The following is a 26,004-nucleotide window of genomic DNA, read 5'->3' as shown; positions in this document are numbered from 1 at the left end:
GCATTTTTGAGGTCAGGGATATTGAACTGTAGATTTCATTTGTTGTGTCTTTACCTGGTTTTGTTATTAGATTGATAATGCCCCATGGGAGTTTGAGAGTGATCCTTCTGTTTCTTTTTATTATTATTATTCGGACTAGTTTAAGAAGGATTGGCTGTAGATAAATTTTTGAAGCCTGTGTTTGATTCTGTGGATCCATCTGGCCAAGGACTTTTTAAATTTTTTTTTTATTTTTATCTGGAAAGCTTTTTTATTACTATTTCAATCTCTCCTTTTATTATCTGTTTAAGTTGTTGACTTCTTGGTTCAATTTTGATGGTTTGGCTGACTCTAGATATTCATCCATTTGTTTTAGGTTTCCTACCCTATTAGAAGAGTACAGATTTTAAAAGGGATTCTTTATAATATTCTGAATTCTTTAGTATCTGTTATAATTTTACCCTATTCATTTTTGACTCTGTTTATTTGGATCCTCTCTTTTTCTTTTCTTGCCTTCTTTTTTTTTCCTCCTTGGTGAGTTGATCCAAGGGTCTGTCAATCTTGTTTATCTTCTCAAGGAGCTCTTAGATTTGTTAATACTTTTTTATTGTTTTCCTTGTCTCTAATTCATTGATTATTTTGATTTTTTCTTTCTTTCTTTTTTTTTTTAAGATTTATTTATTTATTGTGTATACAGTGTTCTGTCTGCACATATCCCTACAGGCCAGAAGAGGGCACCAGATCTCATTACAAATGGTTGTGAGCCACCATGTGGTTGCTGGAAATTGAACTCAGGACCTTTGGGAGAGCAAGCAGTGCTCTTAACCTCTGAGCCATCTCTCCAGCCCCTTGATTATTTCTTGATGTTGCCTGTATTTGGATTTTTCCCCCCAACTTCTTGAATTGCATCACCAAGCCATTTATTTGTGCACTTTCTGAATTTTTAAATATTGGGCACTTTGAGCCATAAATTTCCCTCATAGAATTGCTTTCAATGTGTCCAAGATGTTTTGTTTGTTGCCTTTTCATTATCATTTAGTTCCAAGGCATTCTTTATTTCTTTCTTGATTACTTCTTTGACCCATTCATCATTCAGTAATGAGTTGTTCCATCTTCATGAGTTCATGTGTTTACTAGAGATTTGTTTGCTGTCAATTTTAAGTTTTAAATTGTGGTCAAATAAGATGCAAGGAGTGATTTCAATCTTTTTGAATTTGTTAAGATTTGTTTTGTGTCCCGGAATGTGGTTCATTTTAGAAAAACTTTTATATGCTGCTGAATAGAATATATATTCTTTGGTGTTTGAACGGAATATTCAGTAGCTATCTGAGAAATCTATTTGGTGTGTGATGTCTGTTCATCCTTATGTTTCTTTGTTTTTTTGTACAGATGACATGTCTGTTGGAAGAAGTAAGGCATTGAAATCACCTATTAGATTGGTGATTACTATTTAAATCCAGTAATATATTTTTTAATGAAATTCGTTATAGCAGAGTTTGGTGCATGTATGTTTAGGGCAGTAATGTCTTCTTGGTTAACTGTTCCCTTTATTAGAATGAAGTGTCCCTCTTTCATCTGTTCTAATTAGTTTTAATTTGAAGTCTACTTTGTCAGAAAATAGGATAGTGATGCATACTTGCTTCCTGATCCTATTTCATTGGAGTGCTTTGTCCATTCTTTTAATGTAAGACAATATCTATCTATGAAGCTAATTTGTGTTTCTTGTAGGGAACAGATCAATAGACTTTGTTTCTTGTTCTATTTAATCAGACTGTGTCTTTGGATTGGAGAATTGAGCCTATTAATGTTAAAGTTATTATTAAAATGTTTGTGATGATTATGGTTATCTTGTAGTTGACATTGGTGGTGTTTGTTTTCTCAGTGGTACTTTGTGTTTTAAAAATCATGGTTTTGTATTTTTTCCCACAATCTCTTTGTTAGGCTCATTCACCTCTTCAGCTCAAAATATTGCTTCCTGTATTTTCTTTTGGTTGGTTTGTTTAATATAATTTTTAAAGGCTGTTCATATTGAGAAACAGTTTTCTTTTTTCTTCAATTATGGCAGATACTTTTGCTGGGTATATTATTATAGATTGGCTGTCATAGTCTTTTAGGACTTGGAATGCCTTGCTCCAGGCTCTTCTGATTTTCAAAGTTTCCATTGAGGAACCACCTGTTATTCTGATAGGTTTTCTCTAGTATGTAATTTGTGCTTTTTTTTTCTTGCAGCTTTCAATACACTTTCTTTGTTCTGTATACTTAGTGTTTTAATTATGATATGCTGTGAGGATTTTCTCTTTTGGTCTTGTTTGATGTTCTGTATGCTTCTTGTATTTCTCCTTAGTTTGGGAAGTTTTCTTCTATGATCTTGTTGAAGATCCAGTTTATGCCATTGACATGGGATTCATTTCCATCATCTATGCCTATAATTAGAAGATTTTTATTACACCTAGCCCATTATGTGCTACAAGGAAGGAGGAACAACACTTATGGGTTCCAAAGATTTTATTAAATCACCTGATAAGTGAGTCACTGGTCAATCAGAGACTCGGGAGCCTTGTATCTCCTGACAGCCCCAAGCAGGGGCAGAAGCGGGGTTTATAAGCATAAAATTTACAAACATTTGTTGCCCAGTTACAATTACAATTTTCACCAATCAGGATTTAGAGATTTGGGACTTCCTTGAATCATTGTCAACTGATATACAATGCAAATCTTTTGGCCCAACCAATCAGATTCATTAGTTCTTTCCATGGTTAGGAACAGCCATAATATTTCTAAAGGATGAAAGAAAGATGCATAATGATTATTTCTATGGTTTGGGGAGGAGGTTGACCAATCATTGGAAAGTTCTCAGCTCCCCTAGGGTTTGGGAACCTGAACTTTATTTCACCCTGCAGGTACAATGGAGTCTGAAGTTAAAATGGCAGTACTCAGGCCAAGGTGCTTTTGCCTGCTCCTTTAAGTTTTATTTCCTGGTGCTCCACATTTTTTTGCATGTTTCTTCCTTGCTATTCATTTATTTTTCATATTTTTTGCTAAAATTTGGTCTAGATCCTTTACTTCATCTTCAAGTCCTTGTCTTCTATTTGAATCACTTTACTTGTTAGGTTTTCCTATGAGGTTTATAGGTGAGGTGTTTTTTTTTTGTTGTTGTTGTTGTTGTTTTTAGTTTCATCTTTATTTCAGCATGAGTGGATTGAGCAAGGGGGGAGCTGAAACAGAAGAAGCTTGCTAAGATGTCCCATAGTGGACTGAGGAAGAGAGAGCTGGAACACTGAGCTGGAGATTGCGGTTCTCCAGGAGAGGAGCAGGATTGCTGTATCCTGCAGGGAGACCATTCCCCATCACACCAGGTATACCTGACTTTCCTGAAGAGTCAGGATACTCTTCCCTGCTGAAGCAGTTCCAGGCTTGACTCTCCTGAGAAATCAGAAAAATTTCCTTTCCAGAGTTGGGCTATTTCTTTGCAGTCCCAGCTGTCAGAGCTGTTCTAAACAGCTCTAGGTGTCTGGGACACCTTCAGGGCAGAGCTGTTGTTCTGAGCAGCTCAAGGTGTCCGGTATACCTTGCCCTCCAGGGCTGAACTGTCTCCTTGCAGTTTTAGCCATCACAGATGTGCTACACAGCTCAAGTATTGCCTGACTCCCCAGGTAGTCAGGACACCAAACCCACAGAGTTGCACGTTTTGCAACCAGTTTACTAACATTTTTGGTGCAATTTACTAACAAAGCCTCTAGATGTTTGTTCTTTCTACAGGAATCTGATGGACCAAACAGCTGGTTACATTTAGCTGATCTTTCTTAGGGCTATGGTACAAAAGATTCTCAGTCTTGCTCACACCTATGAAAAATCCTGCCAAGAGTTCCATAGATGTTTTAGATGTCTTGTGTCACACACATACACACACACACACACACACACACACACACACACACACACACACACATGCTTTCAAACATGTGTGTGGGTTTGGTTTGGTTTTTGTCCATTGTCTTCCTTTAATAAGGAAAAACTGTCATATTTTTTTAGCCAGTTCAGTAAATATTCTAATAGTACAAATAGTCTCACTTTTTATGTGGCATATCATGCTCCAAGCGTTCATGCTGTCATCACTTGACTGTCTCATGTTCTGGATCCGTGTCATCTGTTAAGTTTTATCAGCTGTGAGGCACTAACTGCTGGCACATCTGTATTGCCAGTTTTTGCCATGTAGGAAGTTGTTAGAGCAGCCTGCACCCCAAACCCTCTAAGAACAGTTAGATAGATATATGAGAGTTAGGAATGGGGAAACAGGAGTTAGACTCACTGAAAGGGAGGAGGCATCACAAGATAGTAAAGATGGTGAAGTTACACAATGGCTGGCTTTTGCATCTGACAGAGAAGCTTAAAGTCTGGTGGATTTTTTTCTCCACCACTAGGATCCCTGCTGATAGACTAGCTGATGATGAGTTCAAGGTCATTCTGAATGAGATGAGTGTGAGCCAATCAGCCATCTTTTTCTTGTTTAAACTGGCCAACCCTAAATTATGGGGACATACCCTTAATAGACTTAGGAAGGAGATAGGCTGGATTCTGGGGGCTCCCACAGTCCCCCCTGCTTTATATAGGTTCTTCTCTGTTTCCTTTCTGGATGTGACTTCACTCTCCAGACTGCTAAGAAGCATCCCCTGCTGCTTCAGTCTGTACCTCACCCTGAACTTTCTCTTCACCTGTTGTTCTCCTATTGGGAGAGCCTTGAAATGGTGGGAAGGACTTTCTTAACAGGCTGTACCTCTGCAACTTTCAGCAAAACCTTGTAAAACTTGCTCCCCCCATAGCAGTCAGGAATAAGCCCCTTTCACAAGGTTCCTTTGTGTGTCATAGCCCCCAATTCCCTGTGCCCATTCTTGTAAGTTTTCTCCAACCTTACCAATAGAACCTTACTCCCACAAGGGCACTAACTACTCTTGGCACTGAGAACACTTTCAGTATTTCACAGTTCTCTTCTGGTTCTCAGTATTGTTGGGGATCTAACTTTCCTGCTCTGGAGAAATACGTAACCACCTCTCCTTATTCAAACCTAATTGATAGAAGGTTCCCAGCCACATTCAAGAGGGATACATTTCTCCAGAACAAATGGATGGCAGACAGTATTCCACAATGCCTGTCTACCTTGGAAGACTCCCTATTGGCTATCCACTACAACTCTCCTTCTCCATTCCCCCAAGAACCAACTGACACCCAAAAAATCAGCTGGAAACAGTTTTTGAGAGAAACAATGCCCCTATTCCCATCTACCTGCTTTTTTTTTTTTTATTTATAAGTGAAAGTCTGTAATGGTTTTGTCCTTAATTACATCATCATCCTGGGATGCAGGCCAGCCTAAAAAGTCGGTGGGCCCTCTGTGCCCCCACTTCTCTCTTTCCACCCTCCATGTGCTCTCTCTCTCTCTCTCTCTCTCTCTCTCTCTCAATAAAGCTCTAAAAAGGTAACTATGACTCATGACTTTCCTCCAGCATGCTACTCCACTGGTATGGCCATCATGTGTGGTGGCCAGCCACCAGCAGTGCTGATTTAACCAACACTCACAACCAAAAAAAATATAAGATTTGAACATCTGCTGTTCAACTTGTGGGGCATGAATTCATGAAGAAGCTGCTTGCCTGTGGCCTTGCAGGCCCTGGCTCAGGTCTGAGTTGCATGAGGCCAAGAGTCTCCACACCACAAAGGCTGGGCCAGAGTCCCTAATCCACTGGCTAAGTTTTTGTTGCAGCCTCCCTGCCTCAAACTCCATAGTTTTTTTGGGGCTCCAAAAACCATAGGAGTTAGTCATTTTCTCACATTTCCTCATGCAGATGGCTGGCTCTTTGGCTTCTTCTCTCCTGGTGGGTTGTGGTCTCTCTCTGGGTCCCCATCTTGGGCTGATATCACACTAAGTAGCTGCCTTGAAACCCGCTTAAACTTCTACTGGTCTATGCGGAAGTTGTCAGCTTCACAACTGAATTGTCATTGTTTGAAGATTTGGTGAGACTTAAAGAGAGTTTTGTAGTTAGAGTTTTCCTGCCTGGCCCACAGTCAGGACAAATCTCTTTCACCTGCCAGGCCCATAGACACTCAGAACCAACCAAGTAAACATACAGAAACTTACATTGTTTACAAACTGTATGGCCGTGGCAGGCTTCTTGTTATCTACTTCTTCTATCTTAAATTAACCCATTTCTATTAATCTATACTTTGCCACGTGGCTCGTGGCTTACCAATACCTTACATCTTCCTTGTCATGGTGGTGGCTGGCTGTGTCTCTCTCGTCAGCCTTCCTATTCCCAGAATTCTCTTCTCTCTTGTCCCGCCTATACTTCCTGCCTGGCCACTGGCCAATCAGAATTTTATTTACACTGAGCGATATGCACAGCAGAGTTTAAGTTTAAATTTCTTAAAGGGAGAAATTAATTAAAAAAGAATTTTTTCTCCACATTAATGAGAAACATTTTTACAATGGAGGAGATTTGGTCCCTGATAATAATACAATTGACAGTCTGAAAGGGGAATAATTGAGAGGAAAATTAATATAGATGGGATTTATGTAATGCCAATTATAAATATTATTTCTGGCTGGGCGGTGGTGGTGCACACCTTTAATTCCAACACTTGGGAGGCAGAGGCAGGTGGATCTCTGTGAGTTCGAGGCCACCCTGGTCTCCCAAGTGAGTTCCAGGAAAGGCGCAAAGCTACACAGAGAAACCCTGTCTCAAAAAACAAACAAACAAACAAACAAAAGATAAATATTATTTCTTTGTTCATTTTTGTTTTATTATTTTAAGAGTTAGTTAATATGAGTGCCAAAATAAAAATTTTAGAAAAACTTGTTAAAAACAGATCATAGAGAAATTCAGACCCAGAGAGAGGAATTTAAAGGTAAACCAATCTCAGCATTGCATTATACAGTTACAGAGAAATAGCCTAAGACTTTCAAATAGCCAACCTTACTCTATCCAGTAACTTTACAGGAACTGCCAAATGCTAAAGGCTATGTAAGAGTTCACTGGACTCCTGTGCAAGTGTTAGATTTGAAGAGATTCAAAAAAGCCATAGTGTCATATGGTATGCATTCCCCATTTGTGAAGGAGAAGTTAAACTCATGATCAACTTGTAATAGAATTATCCCTTAAGACTGGACAGATTTGGTTACAGATGTCTTAGAAACTGGTCCCCAGTTACAATGAAGGACCTGGTAGAAAGATGAAGCTAAGACCACTGAACAAGGAAGTAGGGCTAGAGATACAAAAATCTCCCAAGATCAACTTCTTGGACAGGGAGATTATGCTAATGTAAAAAGGCAATCTCTATATGATGGTCACACCCTGGCTTTAAGCCAAATGGCAACCTTGAATGCATGAGACAGAATTGAAGAAGTATTAAAGAAAATTGAGTTATTTACAAAAGTTATACAGGGCCCCAAAGAAACCTTCACTGATTTCTTACAAAGGCTGTATTCAGCAGTAAATAGAATGATACCAAATGATGTCAGAAGCTAGACAGATACTAATTGAATCTCTGGATTTTGAAAATGCTAATACACAATGCAAAAGGGTAATTAGGCCATTAAAGGCAAGATCAGCATCATTAGAGGAATGGATCCAAGACACAATAAAAATTGAATCTCATGATTATAATGATATTTGGATAGGAGAGGTGATTTCCGGAGGTTTGAAGAAAAATAGTAATATCAGGTGTTTCAATTGCAGTAAACAAGGTCACCTAAAAAGAAACTGTAAATAGAGCATTCCTAGAAACAACTTTTTTTCAATGAACAATGGCAATAGAACATCACTCCCCTCTGGATTACGCCGAAGGTGTGCCAAAGGCAAAAATTGGACTAATGAATGTAGATCAACAAGGCACAGACAAGGCAATCCCTTGCTTTTGCTATTGAGAAACTCCCTGAATGGCCTCTTGCAGGTCCCCTTGTCAATTCGGTTTAGTCCTTTCCTGTCATCATGGAAGAAATCCCTTCCCAGAGCAATTAAAGAACATAATACCTATTGTGAAAAACCATACTACTCAGGGTGATAGAACAGCTATAGAAGAGAGAACAAAAAATTCAGGAGAAACCATAAAGAGAATTTTTTTTGCAAACTTATATAAATGAACAAAGACCAAAAAGAAAATATGAGTAAATAATGTTCTCATCAAAGGTGTTGTAGATACAGGTGCAGATGTAACAGTAATTGCACCATAATCTTGGCATTCAAATTGTCCTCTTCAGGAGGTAAAGGTTCAGCTATTAGGGATTGGAACATTATCTCAAGTAAAACAGAGTGCAAGATGGCTCACATGCATAGGGCCATAAACACAGATAGAAAAATTAAAGTCATATGTGGCTAGTATAGCTATGAATCTTAGGCCATGATTTATTACAACAATGGAATACTGGGATTAACATTCCTCCAGTCTCAGAAACAAACTATAAGCTAACATATTAGTCTGGAAAAAATATTATAAGGTATAAAGAACATCGCTGACCATCCAGACTATACAAAGACAGGGCACAACTGATGATCTTTTAAAGACTCCAACAGCCCTACCTTCAAAATGGTTAATAGACAAGCCTGTATGGGTTCTGCAATAGCGTTTAACAATAAAGAAACTACAAGCCTTAGAACAGCTGGTACAGGAGCAGTTGAATGCTCAGCATATTGAAGAATCAACCAGCCCTTGAAATTCTCCTGTATTTGTTATTAAAAAGAAATCTTGTTAGTGGAGAATGGTAACAGAACTAAGAGCTATTAACAAAGTAATTAAGCCAATGGGCTCTCTACAATCTGGAATTCCTTTGTCTACTCTGTTACCTAGAGGATGGCCTCTTATAGTTATCAATTTTAAAAGACTATTTCTTCCCAATATCCTTACAAGAGAAAGAGAGAAAAATTTGCCTTCACAGTGCCTACTTATAATAATTCTCAGCCTGTTAGGAGATATCAATGGATGGTTTTCCCACAGGGAATATTAAATAGCCCAACCCTGTGCCAATATTTCGTATGACTGCTGTTGGAAGTAATATGTAAACAATTTCCTCAATCTAAAGTTTACCTTTACATGGATGACATATTGCTAGATGATTCAAATGTAGATACTTTAGAAAGAATGTTTGAAGAAGTAAAGAAGTTTTGCCTAGTTAAGGATTACAAATTGCTCCTGAAAAGATACAAAGAGGAGATTCTATTAATTATTTAGGATATAAAATAGGTCTACAAAGAATTAGACCCCAAAAGGTACAAATTAGGAGAGATTGATTACAGACTCTTAATGGCTTTCAAAGATTATTTGGAGACATTTCCAATCTATACACTACTTTTGGAGTGAAAAATGATGAAGTAAGTAATTTATTCAAAACACTAGAGGGTGACAAGGACCTAAATAGTCCAAGAGAATTATCAGCTGAAGCTGAGAGCGAGTTGGCCTTGGTGGAAAAGAAAATACAGGATGCACATGTGGATTATTTTGATCCAAAGCTTGATTACCTCCAAACATTCTCCTATAGGAATTTTAATGCAGAGGGAAGATATTATATTGGAATGGATATTTCTACCAAATAAACAGAGTAAAATATTTAAAATTTAAGTGGAAAAGATCTCTAAGTTGATTTTAAAAGGAAAATTGAGACTTCATCAATTAGCAGGAATAGAACAAGCAGAAGTTGTAGTACCTCTAACTAATGATGATATTGACAAATTTTGGGCAGAAAGTGAACCTTGGCAAAGAGGTTGCAGTATTTTTTGCAAGAGATTAACAACAAATATCCCAAAATGTTAGAATTAAACTTATAAAGAGAACTAACTGGATCCTGCGCTCATATCTGGAGCGCCTGCATTTTATAGTGAAACAAACCAAAAAGGAGAGGCAGATTACAAATCAGCAAATTTAAGTAAAGTGGTTCAAATTTCTTATAATTCTGTCCAACATTAGGAATTATATGCCATTCTGATGGTATTAATGAATTTTTCAGAAACCCTCAACATAGTTACTGAGTCTCAGTATGCTGAAAGAGTGGTCTTACATATTGAAATTGCAGTATTTTCCCTTGGTGAGTCAGAATTAACTACATTATTTATTCAGTTACAAGAAATAATCAGGAATAGGAAGCATTCCTTATATATAACTCACATGCATTTCCGTACAGTTCTGCCAGGCCCTCTAGCACAAGATAATGATGAGATTGATAAACTATTGAAAGGAGATGTGCTAGAGGCCTTGGAATTTCATCAAAAACATCATATCAATAGTAAGTGTTTAAAAAAATTTGTCCATAACCTGGCAACAAGTCAAGGAAATTATAAGGAAATGTCCTCTTGTTCTTTATACAATCAAAATCCACTACCAGCAGGATGTAACCCAAAGGGTAGTCAGAGGAATAAAATCTGGCAGATAGATGTATTTCATTTTGTAGAATTTGGAAAACTGAAATATGTACACCACACCACTGATAATGTATTTAGGATTTCAATGGATAACTATTCTGAGTTCCAAGAAGGCTGATTCTGTAATCACACATTTGCAAGATGTTATAGCCATAAGTACCAATTAAAACTGATAATGCTCCAGTATATGTCTCTGGTAAAATGAAACAGTTTTTTGCTTATTACAATATAAAGCATATTACCAGTATACTACACAATCCTACAGGCCAAGTAGTTATAGGAAGATCAAATCAAACTCTGAAAAATATGCTAAATAAACAGAAAGGGGCAACAAAAACCTTCAGAAGTAGATTGCATAATACTTTATTAACTTTGAATTTTCTTTTTTTCTTTTTCTTTCTTTCCTTTTTTTTTTTTTTTTTTGGAGCTGAGGATCGAACCCAGGGCCTTGCACTTGCTAGGCAAGCGCTCTACCACTGAGCTAAATCCCCAACCCTGGATTTTCTTAATGATAATGAGAAAGGAACAATAGTTGTGAGAGACATTGGATAATAGAAAAAAACTACAGAATTAAATCAGCCTGTATACTTTAAAGATATGTTGACCTCAGAATGGAAACAAGGATATGTATTACATTTGGGAGAGATTTTTGCTTTTGTTTCTACAGGAGAAGAAAAGCTATGGATACCATCAAAATTGATAAAGGTTCAATTTGAATAAGAGAGACTTCTTAATTAGTAGAGGTGATAGTTTATCAACCAACCTGACCATTCAGAATACATGAACTTATACAACTTACAAATGCTTTTTATTTGATCAGATATAACTTGTAAAAAAATGGAATCCCTACAAAGTTAGGGTTGCAGAGGGTTTTTGTCTTTCAGGTTAGTAAAGGCTAAGGAATCTGAAGAACACTGGACAAATGAGACATCTGAAGAAAAAGGACAAATCATCCAGAAAAAAAAAATTGTCCCAGGAAAAAGAAAATTGGCCTATATATGTATATCACACATCTAACAGGATAAAATTTCATAAGTCCTCCTAAATATTTGTTTCTGCCATTCTCTACAGACACAGAATACAAATGATCTTTATGTAGTCCCAGTTCAATTAAAAATTAAAACTGGATTTGGAATTTTAGCATCACTCTCTCCTTCCCTAATCCCAAGCATGTTTGTTAAAAGGGAAATTCAAAATCTCTATTTCATATCAGAAGAGACACCTGATATGGGACAGAAGAAAAACCAAAATTAAGGTACTATTTTATTGCCACTAATGTCATAATTCTTTTGTTTTGTTTTGACTCTTTAAAACTTTTGAAAAACAATGACCTCATGAGGTTTGCAGGCAAATGGATGGATCTAGAAAAAATCATCCTGAGTGACGTAACCCAGACTCAGAAGGACAAACATGGTATGTACTCACTCATAAGAGGATACTAGATGTAAAACAAAGATGACTAGACTGCTACACAACTCCAGGGAGGCTACTTAGAAAACGGGACCCTAAGAAAGACACAGGGATCACCCAATGACAGAGGAATGGATGAGATCTACATGAACAACCTGGACGACAGTGGGAGTAATGAAGGGCAAGGTCTGAGGGAAAGAGAGCTTAGGAGAGCAGGAGATCCCAGCTAGATCAAGAACAGAAAGGGAGAACAAGGAATAACAGAGCATGATAAATGATGACCACATGAGAACAGGAATAGGCAGAGTGCTGGAGAGGTCCACAGAAATCCACCATGATACATCCTCTGTAGACTGCTGGCAATGGTCAAGAGAAAGCCTGATCTGACCTAGTGTGGTGATCAGATGGCCAAACACCCTAACTGTCATGCTGGAACTCTCATCCAATAACTGATGGAAGTGGATGCAGAGATCCTCAGCCAGGCTCTAGGTGGAGCTCCAGGAGTCCAGTTGTCGAGAAAGAGAAACCCTATCTTGAAACCCCCCCAAAAAATAAATAAAAATAAATAAATAAAAGAGAAAGAGAAGGGACTGTAAGAGCATTAATTGTTGAGACCAAGACTGGAAAAGCACAGGGACAAATAGCCTAACTAATGGAAACACATGAATTATGACCCAAAAGCTGTGGAGCCCCCAGTTATGCCCTCTGGATAAGTGAGACAATTGAATAGCTTGAACTGTTTGGCAGGCATCCAGGCAGTAGGTCCCGGACCTGTCCTTAGTGCATGAGCTGGCTGTTTGGAACATTGGGCTTACACAGGGACACTTTGCTCAGCCTGGAAGGAGGGGACTGCAGCTGCCTGTACTGAATCCACCAGGTTTAAATGAATCCCCAGGGGAGTCTTGGCCCTGGAGGAGATGGGAATGGAGGGGAGGGGCTGGAGGGAAGGTGGGGGCGAGGGCAGGAGGGAGGAGTACAGGGGATCCCATGGCTAATGTGTAAAATTAAAACACAAATATAATAAATAACAAAAAATATGTGAATTTTATATCAAAATTTGTAAGATTAATATGTATATACTTTAAAATGTTGTCATGATATTAATGATCATATAGAGTGCTAACTAATACTAGAAAAAATGCTTCATCTAGCTTTCTGTACATGATTTTGGGTTTGAGTCTCTATCAGTTATCTGCAGTGAACCATGACCATGCCTAACAGTGATTTTGAAGTCTCCAAGAAGATCATGGGGCCCCACAATGATGATTACACATGGACTATGATACTATCATTAAGCTGACAAACACAACTCAAAAATCAGCTTTGGACTACAAACTGCTCAGGATTAGATGATCCAGCCTCACAGACTACTCAAGCTAGGACTTGAGGCAAGCCCTTCACTTTCCCATTATGCAGAGACTGGACAACACTACCTCTCCCAGAACTTCATAATTAACCCCAAATGTTTCTTTTCTGATTCCCCTAAAGATACCTTTGTCCCCAGACAGCAGGAAGTAATTTTAAGAACATGATACCCACTTTCCCAAGAGTTGGAATGGTGGTTTTTGCTCATTTAATGGGTTATGGATAACTGTCATTGTTTAAGATGGTTGGTTACAAGATGTTATTGATAATTGTCAGGAAAAAGGATAAATAAAGGAGATTAGATTTAGGGTTCTTGTTTGAAAAGAAAGAAAAAGAAATAAAGAAGTATAGATATAAGATAAAAGTTATATTACTGAATCTAATCAGGAAAGAAAAAAAGAGTATATCGATATGGTAAGATAAAAGGTAGATTACTGAATCTACTATTAGAAAGCAACTACAAGTTTTAAATATTTTACATTGGATTGGATTTTTATATATTGTATACAAATTATGTATATTGATAAAAATTTGAGATTAATTTTGCTAGAAAATACTGTACATATATTTCTAATCTTGTTCAAGGTATATTACCTATACAGCTCATTTAACAATGTAATGCAAATTGCTAGTCCTTGAATGTTATTATTACCAACTAATTAGGGTATAAAGAAATGCAAGTTAGTCACCTATTACACTCAAACTGGTAGTCATATTAGGTATATTTTCAAGGTTAAACAGAAATATTTTTAGATAGATAGGTCACCTTCAAACTCTTCAGAGATCTACAGAATATGGCATTTAAGATATTTTAATAACAGATTTTTTCTTATGATGAGACATGTCTGTTCCTGGCAGCACCAATCTGCTTCAGAAAAGATGATAAGCATCAAAGAAACTCCATATGGAGTTTACTTTCATTGTGGCAAGTTAGCCACTGGGCAAGGAAATGCACTTGCCTTGATTGCTCACAGTATGCTGTACAAAATGGACAAGCAGGACACAAAATTTGCCAAGTCAAGGTAGGAAGGCCCTTTAGAAAATTCTGCTTTACAGATGAGTCTGTCATATATGCTAGGCTTATAGAGCAAAGATGAATGCCCCAACATTGCAGAGAAATCTTGGGTGACTGTCTAGGCAGCCAGCTGTTTCTGTCATTCCTCACATTATTTGGAAGTCACTTGTTTGCACTTCCTTTTTAACTAGGTGATATTATTTTCTTCTCAGGTCTCTGAGAGAGTTGAATTAGATAGCTATAGCTATACTTTTCTTTGTTAACAAATTCAGAAAAGAAACTCACTAAAGATGTTTAAAGTGTGTAAGTTTGAAAGACATCTAAAGACAATTTTCAGTTGGTAATACATGTCAAATGTTAATGGACTGGATATTGTTAATATGATTCTTGACTATATATATTGAATATACTTATTGTATATAGTTTTTCTTATATTAGTTATAACCTTCTTTTATTATTTTAGATCAAAAGGAGAAATGTGATGATATATTGTATACCCTAATAAACTTGCCTGGGGGGTCAGAGGACAGAGCCAGCCACTAGATTAGATATAGAGGTCAGGCTGTGGTGGCACACACCTTTAATCCCAGCACTTGAGAGCTCATGCCTTTTCTTGGGAAGCATACATATGTTGATATTTTATTTGTACTGAAATGTGATTTTATTTGTATGTTAATAAATAAAGTTGCCTAGAGGCAACTAATAGCAAGCCATAGCTGAAGCTGGGTGGTCATGGTGCATGCCTTTAATCCCAGCACTTAAGAGGCAGAGCTAGGTGGATCTCTGTGTGTTCAAAGATACAGCCAGCATAGAGACACATGCCTTTAATTTCAATGCCAACCATAGAAGACCTGGAGGTCGGTAAAGACAGGCAGTGATGAGGAGGTCAAGTGGTTGGGTTAACAACCAGTGAGATGGCAGAACAGAAAGTCGATAAAAGGACAGACAGACAGGAAGTAGCCTCTTGCTGAAGGGAAAGACAGCAGTGACAGTGAAGGGTAAGGTTTTTAGCTCTGACCTCTTGGGCTTTTAACTCTGTATTTGGCTCTGTGTTTCTTATTTAACAAGATGGTTACATCTACACATACACATTTAATTCCAAGAAGTAACATGGTAGGGCAGAGAAAAGTATATAAGACATGAATAAACAGGAACTCACTCTCTTTAGGCTGAGTATTTTATAGAGGTAAGAACTAGTGGCTGGCTCTTCTGCTTCTCTGATCTATCAGCTTTGACCCTGATAGCTGTCTCTGTTTTTTAATTAAAAGACCATCTAAGATTTGAACAACTATGTCTGGTTTCACACAGAAAAGCAGAAAGATCATCAACATCTAAGCCCTTTGGACATTGAGATGCAGGACTTGGTATTTTTCCTCATGGATTTATTAGCCCAGTCATTCCCTTTATGTCCTATTCCTTCCTTTGAGATGGAAATGTATAAACTTTTGCCACTGTATGTTAGAAGTGTATAATTAAAAAATGTTCTATAAGGAGTCACAGTTAAGAAATTGTACAGTCTCAAAAGAGAGCTTAGCTTTTAAAGCATCATGACTGAAAGACAATGGGGACTTTGGAAGTTGAGCTCAGTGCATTTTGCATCAATAGCCATGACCCTGCTGGGGCTGGGGAGTGAAATGTGGTGGTTTGTATGAGAATGTCCCTACAGACTATTTATTTGATCACTTGGCCTACTGCTATGTGATAATGCTTTTGTACACTGGTTTAATAAAACTGATTGGCCAGTAGCCAGGCAGGAAGTATAGGTGGAATAAGCAGACAAGAAGAATTTTTGGAAGAGGAAGGCTGAGTCAGGAGATGCCAGCCCACATCCAGTGAGCAACATGGAAGCCTCTGTGTGTTTACTTGGATCTGAGTGGCTGCAGACTGGGTGGGACACAGGAAAACTTCCAGATACAGTCTACAGTTGATGGTGCTTACTGAACTTTCACAAGGTCCAGCCTTGCTGGAGGAAATACAACACAAAACAACTATGCCAGAGTATGAGCTCCACCATCTACTTTATCAAGCTTTCCTTATTAACAAGTTTGGCTTCTATTCCCCATTAGGTCTCAAACCTAGAACAAACTAACTGAGATGCTTATTAGCATATCAAGGTGGACTCTGGTTGCCAGGTTCTCCCAGCATCCTTCAGTTCCTACCTGTTACAGGGTATGGCTGCCATACACACCCCCTACCCTAACTTCTCCAGCCCAGGGGCTGGGTTGCCCTTCCCATAGCTGCTCTTCCCTACACAATACAGTCATTTTGGCTACATTGGCCTTTTTGTCCTTTTGATCTCTTGGTCTTCTGACTCTCCCTCTCCACTCTCTTCACATGGCCTGGCTCAGGGCTGTGTTAACTCTTGACCCTTCCAGATGCCTCTGACTATGCTCTCCCTTTTATCTACAATAAACATACACCATATCTAGGAGCATCATGTCCTTCTTTTCATCCACTTGGTGCCAAAACTTTAGGAGTAGCATAAATGAGCTCCCCTTCACAAGACTTGGCTTCTCCAGTCTCTCCTAAGGTATATATGGATGATTTGTTTCTGCTGTCTTCTGACACCTACCATATTTGACCTCATTCCTTGAGTCTAGTTCTTAAATTGCAGCTTTCACCCACCTGCCCTCTACTCCATTAAGTATCTCTTAGCTCCTAGAGCCTTCTGTGCTGTCTCAAGGTACCCACTTAGGTGCTCATTTCATGTCTCTCAGCTGTGATCTACTACACAGTATGGTGATATTTTGTTTGTTATCTAACTTATACAGCTTGCCTGAAGATCAGAGGGTGGAACTAAGCCACTAGTTAGCTAGAGAGGCCAGGCAGTGGTAGCACACACCTTTAATCTCAGCACTTGGGAGGCAGAGGCAGAGGCGGATGGATCTCTGTGAGTTCAAGGCCACCCTAGTCTACACAAAATCAGAGAGACAAAAGAGCAAACCACAGCCACCACCCCTTACATTGTCAACTCCTCAGCCTAACAGAGAGAGAGCTCCTGTCTCCTCCTGCCTTATATTCCTCTCTTTACCCAGCCATATCACTTCCTGTCTCCACTTCCCAAGTGCTGGGATTAAAGGTGTATGCCACCACTGCCTGGCCTCTAGCTAACTAGTGGCTTAGCTCCCCACTCTGATGATCAGGCAAGCTTTATTTGTTAGGTCACAAACAAAATATCGCTGCACTTTGCTATAAACTCTATCTCAGGATTTGTAAGTTCATTGGATATGATTAAAAATATGTAAAATCTTTAATAAAAAATAACCTAAAACATAACAAAAGGCTTATAATTAAAAACAAATCTATACATAGGTAATCTTAATTTGCTATAACATACTATGTATGTGACTCAACTCTTTTAAAATTTACTGTATATGTAACTTAGAATCAACTCTTGTTTAAAAAGCAGAATTATAATAAAAGTATTTTAACAACCAGATAGTTGGCAGCCATATTTACTAAGGTTAAAGGGTACATGCCATATGACTTCACCACCATCTTAAACAGACCATATTGGTATAAATCAAGTAAGTCAACTCATAAAACTTCTTAGTCCTACCAAGCCCTTGTTCTGTCATTGTGTCTACTTTTTAGGTTGAGGAGACAACAGCAGGTCTCTTGGATTAGGATGGACTTTTATACAATAACAAATAAATTCCTAAGATAATAAGATTCATAAGCTATACTCAGGTTAACAGACTCTAACTTAGAGATGTATGTCTAACCATTTACATCTTTGCTAACCTCTCAACACCAGGCTTCTAGAAAATTTCAAATAGAAAACAATATATGTTTGATAAATATATATAATCATGTATATATATTTGATAAATAAGGTTTATACATTTCTAAGGTCTAACAAGGTCAACAGTAACTGACTTGAAGATATTTGTCTAGCCTCCATCTTTGCTAACTTTGGTAAGCTTTAGCTATTGGATGCTTTAAAGTTTTATTTTGATGTTAAAGGATCTTTAATTAAATTTTCAACTCTAATTTCTTTTTAAAGATTTATTCATTTTGTATACAGCGTTCTGCCTGCATGTGTCCCTGCAGGCCAGAAGAGGGCACCAGATCTCATTACAGATAGTTGTGAGCCACCATGTGGTTGCTGGGAATTGAACTCAGGACCTCTGGAAGAGCAGCCAGTGCTCTCAACCTCTGAGCCATCTCTCCAACCCCTCAACTCTAATTTTTTAAGGCTCAAACTTAACAGAGATAAAGCTGTAAAATCCTAGTCTTTTAAAAGCTACTGACTTAAAAACTGTTCTGTAGTTCATTTAGTGACAAGCTTTATTTAGCTTCTGTATGTGTTTTCAAGGTTAAGCCTAAAGCAAGTAACTAAAAACAAGTAAAGTTTGTTTAACTCAGGTATACTTAATAGATAATGGTTCTCAGATTTTTCAGAGATCTGCTGAATATGTCATTAAAAATTTTTTTAAAGCTTCCAGCAATAGACAGAATTGCCACATCCTAGTGGAAGCCATAAGGTCTCCAAAGAGGATAGATGGGGCACAGCAAATCCTCCTGAATTGTGGAAACACAAATTACTGGGCAAAACTGCCCTATGCTTCCATGCTGCCCCAGTCCTGCACAAACTATGGACAATGTTGGGTTGACTACTCTGCTCTACCTCATCAAAATAAAGTCAGTTCCTCAGGTTTCTTCTACAAGAAAATCTCTCTTATCTGGATCTAGCGGCAGAAGGCCAGTACTGCTCCACATGGCAGCTGATGATTAAATGCCGTCCTGTGTCACAGCTGGAGACTGACCAGTGCCCCCAATTAAGCCATTGAGACCATGGGTTGCCCTAGTCTAGATAATGGATAAGTCTTTGTCATTTAAAGTGATACACAGGCCATTTGGATTATACTATGTACTATAATTTATCCTTCTCAGATTCCTAATTTTGACTAACTTTATTTTTTATTTTTTTGGTCTTTTGAGACAGGGTTTCTCTGTGTAGCTTTGCATCTTTCCTGGAACTAACTTTGTAGACCAGGCTGACCTCAAACTCACAGAGATCTGCCTGACTCTGCCTCCAGAGTGCTGGTATTAAAGGCATGCGCCACCACTGCACGGCTGACTAACTTTATTTTTAATAGCAGCAAACAAACCAGCTTCCTCCCTGCAAGGCTATAGCTGCCTTCTCTTTATATGTAAAAATCAAGCCTCAGGCGTCGCTTTTCTAAAGTTATGAGGTGTCTACTAAGAAAGACCAACAGTTGACCTGCTTCTAGGTTCCAAAAGGAACAAACTCACAGATGCTTTTAACCCCAAGTTATTTTTTTGGGGTCCCCAAGATTTTACTATGATTCAAAGGTATAACTCAACTGCCTTTCTACATTGTGGATTTCAATACAGATTACAAACAGTGAGAATACTAACATATCTAAAATTTTTTCTCTTTTTGTGAACTTAAAAAAAAAAAAAGGACTCCAGGTAAGTACTCTGTCAATCAAGAGCCTAAATTTGACCATCTGCCTATCCTCTCTTCCTCTCTCTTCCCTCATCTCTCTTTCCTCATCTCCCTTCAAATACCAGGACCGTGAACCTAAAACTTTCAAGTGTACAACCAAGATAAAATTTTTCTTCTTAACTCTAACTTTACCTTCTGTCCCTAGTCTATATTTGTCCCAGAAGATTTCCAATCAATAGAAGACAACAAATGGCCTCAGCCCCAGGTATTCCTTTAGAATCTGCATGCGAAGCAGCTCCAAAGTAGCTAGCTCCAGGTGGTCTAGCCTCACAGTCTGTTCCAACTCAACTTGCTTTCCTTACCCCCAGATGGTCCCACAGAGCCTAGACAGTGAGTGAAGCAGTCAGCACTCCCCTCTCTCTTTTCCTGGCTTTGACCAACATTCCAATTTTCTTGGGTCCCCAACAATGACAACTCAATGTTATCAAGAAGTAGTCATAGAAATGATTATGTCACTCCTTATCATTTATTATCAACAAAAGGGCTGAGATATTAGGTCTCAAACCCAGGAAAAAGTAACTGAGTGCTTATTAACATATCAAAGTGTACTCTGGATACCATGTTCTCCCAGCATCCCTCAGTACCTATCTGTTACAGGGTCCTCCTGACTGGCTACCCCACCCCATATTCTATACTTTTGTAGCCTAGGAACTGGCTTACCCTTCCCCTAGCTGCTCTTCCTTATATAATCCAGATATTTTGGCTATACCAACCCTTTTTTGACCTTTTGATTTTTGGTCTCCTTGTCTCCATGCTTTCCCCACTCCCTTCTGATAGGGATTTACCACACGCTCCCATGGTTGGGCATGGTTGCACATGCCGGTGGACATAGTCACTTCCACCTAGACATTTCCGGGTCAAAACATCTTGTGTGACCAGGACCCCATTACTTTGCATGGTTGTGTAAAGTGTGCAGCGCAACCATGTGATCTACACGAATATGTGGAACAGCCACATGGGCCTAGCCACAATGTGAGGGCATAGCCACAATGTCTGAGTTATTTAGGGATAAGAGGCTGGAGGAAGGGACACCCAGCCTCTGGGCTGAAGAGGTTTAGGGTAGTAGGTGGGATGATGTCTTAGTTAGGTTTTTATTGCTTTGAAAAGACACCATGACAACAGCAACTCTTATAAAGAAAAACATTTAATTGTGGTGGCTCACTTATACTTCAGAGGTTCAGTCTATCATGATGGGGTACATAGTGGCATTTCAGCAGATGTGCTGGAGCTGAGAGGCCTACATTGCCCCTGGCCAGAGGGGTTTCAATGGGGGCAACCCACCTGTGGGAGTGAATGAAAGGAACAGGGGACACGAGAGACAACAGCAAGACAGGATTCTGATCAAGCTACAAATTTTATTTTCCTCAGCAAGGCTTATATATCACAGGAGGGGAGGGGGCAGGAAGGAGTGAAAGGGAAAGGGGCATGCAGAACATGGAAGGATGGAAGGGGTGCAAGACAAGGGGGACATGCAGATCGTGCAACTGCAGGATGTTGGCTAAGGTCACTGGTCAGGGGCCATTTATTCTGTTGCTAGGGTACCTGACCATGGAATGCTCTTTATATTTGGTTGTCTTGGCAACTGACTGTGGGATGTTCTCTTATCTTTGGAGGCCTCTGGTTAGTAAACAGGTGTTACTGCTCTGGGAAAAGGCAGTGGTCGTACAACTTGTTCTCTGGCCTAGCTAGTACTTTTTCATGGTTCATATTTGGTTCCTGACATCTTGGTCCCTGACACTACATCTTGACTCAGAGGCAACAGGAAGTCAACTGACATACTGGGCAATATCCTGAATATATGAAACCTCAAAGCCTGCCCCAACAGTGACACACTTCCTCCAACAAAGCCACACCTCCTCAGACTTTGTATGAGATTATGGGATTATGGGGGCCAATTCCATTCCAACTACCGTAGGTAAGAAGTGCCGAGAGGAGCCCAAGGTCCTGAGTGAGACTTCTAGGTTTCTTTGTGACCTGACAACAATGACAAAAACCAAGATGGTTTTATCTCAGGGACACAAGAAGAATGCAGACGTAAAATTTCTTCATAAAATGCTTGAAAATTGAATTCAAGATCACAGGAAGACTATTGTAATAGTTAGGGATCTTTAAACAGAATCAACAGAATATATACTAAAGGAATTCACTAGAATTACATGACAGGCATCAGGGAATGTAACAGGGTATACCAAATCACTCAGAATCTGGCAGTTGCTCAGTTCACAAAGCTGGATACTTCAATGTTCATGATTTGGTGCTAAAGGCCTGGAAATTTTGTTAGGAAGTTGATGATGTCCATGTTGGAAGGTGTCAGAATTAGAATCTGATGTTTGCAAAGACTAAACACACACACACACACATGAGAAAGCAAAGGCATACAGACATGGAACACTGGTTTATCCTCAGACCTCTTTAATCTAGGGCACCTATTGGAAGATACTGGCCACTCTGAGAGAGGGCCATGTCCTGTTAGGCTTTTTCATAATTTCCCTCGAAAACCCTAGAGGCCTGTTTTCGGTTGATTACAGATCCTATCAAGTTTACAATCAAGATAACCCAAACAAGTTTACCTCCTGTCTAACTGAAACCAAATCACATCTACGTGTGTCATGCTTAATTTCCAAAGGACAGTTACAAGGTCATCACTTTCCTAACATCATAGAACCACCCATTTTCAACTGAAAGTGTGTTAATTCTCTCAGAATAAATGACAAAATCCCCTGATGAATCTTTTAATTCTTTTAATATTCCATACCTTAAATATGATACACAGGTTTGACAGCACTTAAGTATGGATACTATCTCAATTAATGTTATACTACATGGTAAAGTAATAGAAGAGGGATATATATACATACATACATATATATATGTATATATATAATATCAGCTTAAACAATTTTTATATGAGCAAACATATTCTTTTTTTGTTTTTTAAGACAGGCTTTCTCTGTGTAGCCCTAGCCATCCTGGAACTCACTCTGTAGACCAGGCTGACCACAAACTCAGAGATTCACCTGCCTCTGCCTCCTGAGTGCTGGAACCAAAGCTGTGTGCAACCACTGCCCAGCTGAGCAAACATATTCTTAACAAAATAGATTAGAAACACTCATGGCAATTGCAATCTTCATTTCTATAACTTGTCAGTTATTTATAGCTGATATTCATAATTACCTTCTTCTATTACCAATTCTATATTATCTTCACCTCACCATGTTTTGGCTGTTTATCTGTAAGGGTGATGACACATAACTTCATTACTGAAAAATCTGGACCATTTATTATCTTGCTTGGATAGGGTTGTTTTAATTTCCTCTTGACCTTAATCTCAGGACATGGTAATACTAGGAGACTCTAAAGGATCTCCACGTCAGAATACTTTTTCTAATCATTCAGTTATAGGGTATGTCCCATGACACCATAAGTTCATGCTTGGGGTTAGAAGGCATTGCAGCAGGAGTTAGAACAACAGGCATTTGAGACACTTCTTCAAGTAACTTATTTGTGCCTTCAGGATGTGCTCAGGCCTGATCACATATATTGTGGAGGCCTGTAAAAGTTTCCTAGTGAGATCTGAGATTGCTTTACCCAGCAGGGCTGCATTAGAGGATTGCTTGACCACTTATGTAATTACCAGGTGATTGGAAAAGGTCTGTACTTGGCTGTACTAGGGGGAGGTCTTTTGCTCCACACCTTGGTATTCCTATAAAAAGCTCTTTAGAAGAGACAGAAGGGCCAGTGGATAAAATCCAGGCCCCCCAAAGGTTATCCTGTGCTTCTATCTGTCTCTCTCCTCTCTATCCTTCTATCTAAATATTTCTCACTTCTCCCTCCTGAAGAGTACCCTGGGGAAAAAGTGGGAGTAGGCCTCTCACAGAGAAATGGGGAGGTCCTTCACAGTACATACCACTTCAATTTGATAAAGAATTACTGCTGTGTACATTTAACTTTATGATATGGTGGGTCAGATAATACCTGCCTCATGATGGGAAGTGCAGGCTATATAGAATTTGTGTCAAGCATTCAGTTGATTGGTTTCCTTTATGTATAAGTAAACCAGAATGACTAGGAATGCTTTGAATTATTCTCTGCCAATACATTTTCAGCTTCTTCAGAAAGATTTCATTCTAACAATGTGACATAGTTTAAGAACAAGAATGATAGTTAGTCAAGCTTATTTTGCTACTTATATTAATTATTTGTTTATTCACTGGTTTAATGTGTTCATATATATCTTCAACAATTAATTAATACCATCATTTTTTTTTCGAGACAGGGTTTCTCTGTGTAGCTTTGTGCCTTTTCTGGAACTTGGTAGCCCAGGTTGGCCTTGAACTCACAGAGATCTACCTGCCTCTGCCTCCCGAGTGCTGGGATTAAAGGTGTGCACCACCACCGCCCGGCCAATAAATTATTTTTAATCTAGGCACTTTACCAAGAACTGACAATATAAAAAAATAAAAATTTAAACTCTGATGTTAAGTATATATAATTCTTCATGGCTGATTTCCTGGTGCTGACAATAAGAAAAATGTGGCCATGGTTTTTATTGTAAATTGTATATCTGTAAATATTAATTAATTAACTATATTAATCAGCTCACTATAAGAATTAATATAAATTCCTCAAAGTTCCCAATGTATTGTTGTCCTATGTTATAAAGCCTACCTATTTAATTGGGATTGTCTGTGTCCTTTTGAAACAGTACCACCCCCACCATGTTCAATACCTATATTTGTCTAAGGGGAAAGAAGAAAAATTCTCATGGGTAGGTATAAAGAAAATAAAGCATTTTTTTTATATCAACAGCTGCACACTAGGTAGCAGAGATGTGTTAATATGCCCAGGTAAGGGAATCACATCTAGCACCACAACCACAATTAGAGTTACTACTTGACTAAGTTGTGACAGTCAGCAGTCATTTTTTGTGATTCATCTGTCTTCTTCACAGGGAAAATAGCAAAATTAAAGGGAAATGTGGTAGGAATAATGACCCCTGCATCTTTTCAGGCCCTTGATGGTGGCAATAATTTCCACATCCCTCCAGAGGATGTGATATTTGAAAGGTTTCTGTACCCTGATATTAAGTCTCTCTTCTGATAAACAATCCAAATTAAGCCGAATTAAGAATAAAAGACCAAGTTTATTGGACAAAACATTCCTAGGTTATCTTCCCAGCACCCAGAGATGTGACCAGGAGAGGAGACCAGGAAAAAGCACATGGTCATTCTCCAGGAGGCAGTTTAAATATGCTGTAGGGCCTGGTCTTGAGTAGCTCTGGGAGAAGAGACACAGCTTGGCTTGCTTTCTGTGGGCAGGATCTGGAGAGAGAGGTGGGAACAAAGTGGAGTTCCCAGTTAAACAGTATTGTTTATAGTTCACTATTTTCCCCTAGTAGAAATAGTACTTACTATGGCTTCCATTTGACCTTTCCAACCATGATAGCTCTCACAGTAAACATCATTGAACCAGTGTGGAGTTTCTTTCAACTCAGAAGTATATATTTATCCAAACTATGCATTCTAGGAGTGTAAAATAACCATAAGATGAGTTGGGGGACCAAAAAGACCCACCTTGATTTTAAATTTGACCTAGTCCGTTAATTTCCTTTTCTCTAACTTGCAAAGGCAGAGGTCCCTTCGAGGAAGGACAGGAAAAAGCATAATAGTAATACTCTTTGGTATTGTAGCTAGGTTTTTCTTCAAGGGGATCTGTCCTTCTGTTTCTTCAAGGGATTTTGGGCCTTTGGAGTGCACTGGCTCACATCTGAAAATCATTTGATGGCCCATGATTCTCTGTGGCCATGATTCAAAATAGGCTTTTGTTAATTTGGTCTAGATTGTTTCTTATTTTACAAATCAAGCATGAACTTAGTAAGCTTCCTACCTGAAAGCCGAGATTAATTAAGCAGTGTCAAAGTCTGTGGAGTCAGACATTATGAACACTAGTCTCAATGTTTACTAAGGCAAATGTGCTTACCCTGCCTTTGGTGACAGAGCACTTCTGCCTCGCTCTTGCTACTTCAGGACCAATTAACACTCATGTGCTTAAGTTACTCATCTTAGCCTCTGTGGCACTGAAATAGTAAGGACCATTGTACAGGGAAGAACAATGACAGACCTTGAGAAAAGACAATAAACTAGATTAATTCTTAAGGTTTATTCAAATTTACTATCCAATGGAAGTAGGGGATGGTGGACTGGAGACTACAGCATCAAGTCTAACCTGTGAAAGAAGCCAGTTGACAGATAAAGACTGCAAATCCTTCTCCACTTGTATTTAGTAAAACAAATGAAGACGAGAAAATCCAGGTATGATCACATGGACACCACATACACATGGTGCACAGACATACCTGC

Source organism: Onychomys torridus, chromosome 8, assembly GCF_903995425.1.
Source record: "Onychomys torridus chromosome 8, mOncTor1.1, whole genome shotgun sequence".
Lineage (NCBI taxonomy): Eukaryota > Metazoa > Chordata > Mammalia > Rodentia > Cricetidae > Onychomys > Onychomys torridus.
Note: the sequence above shows the minus strand (reverse complement) of the source record.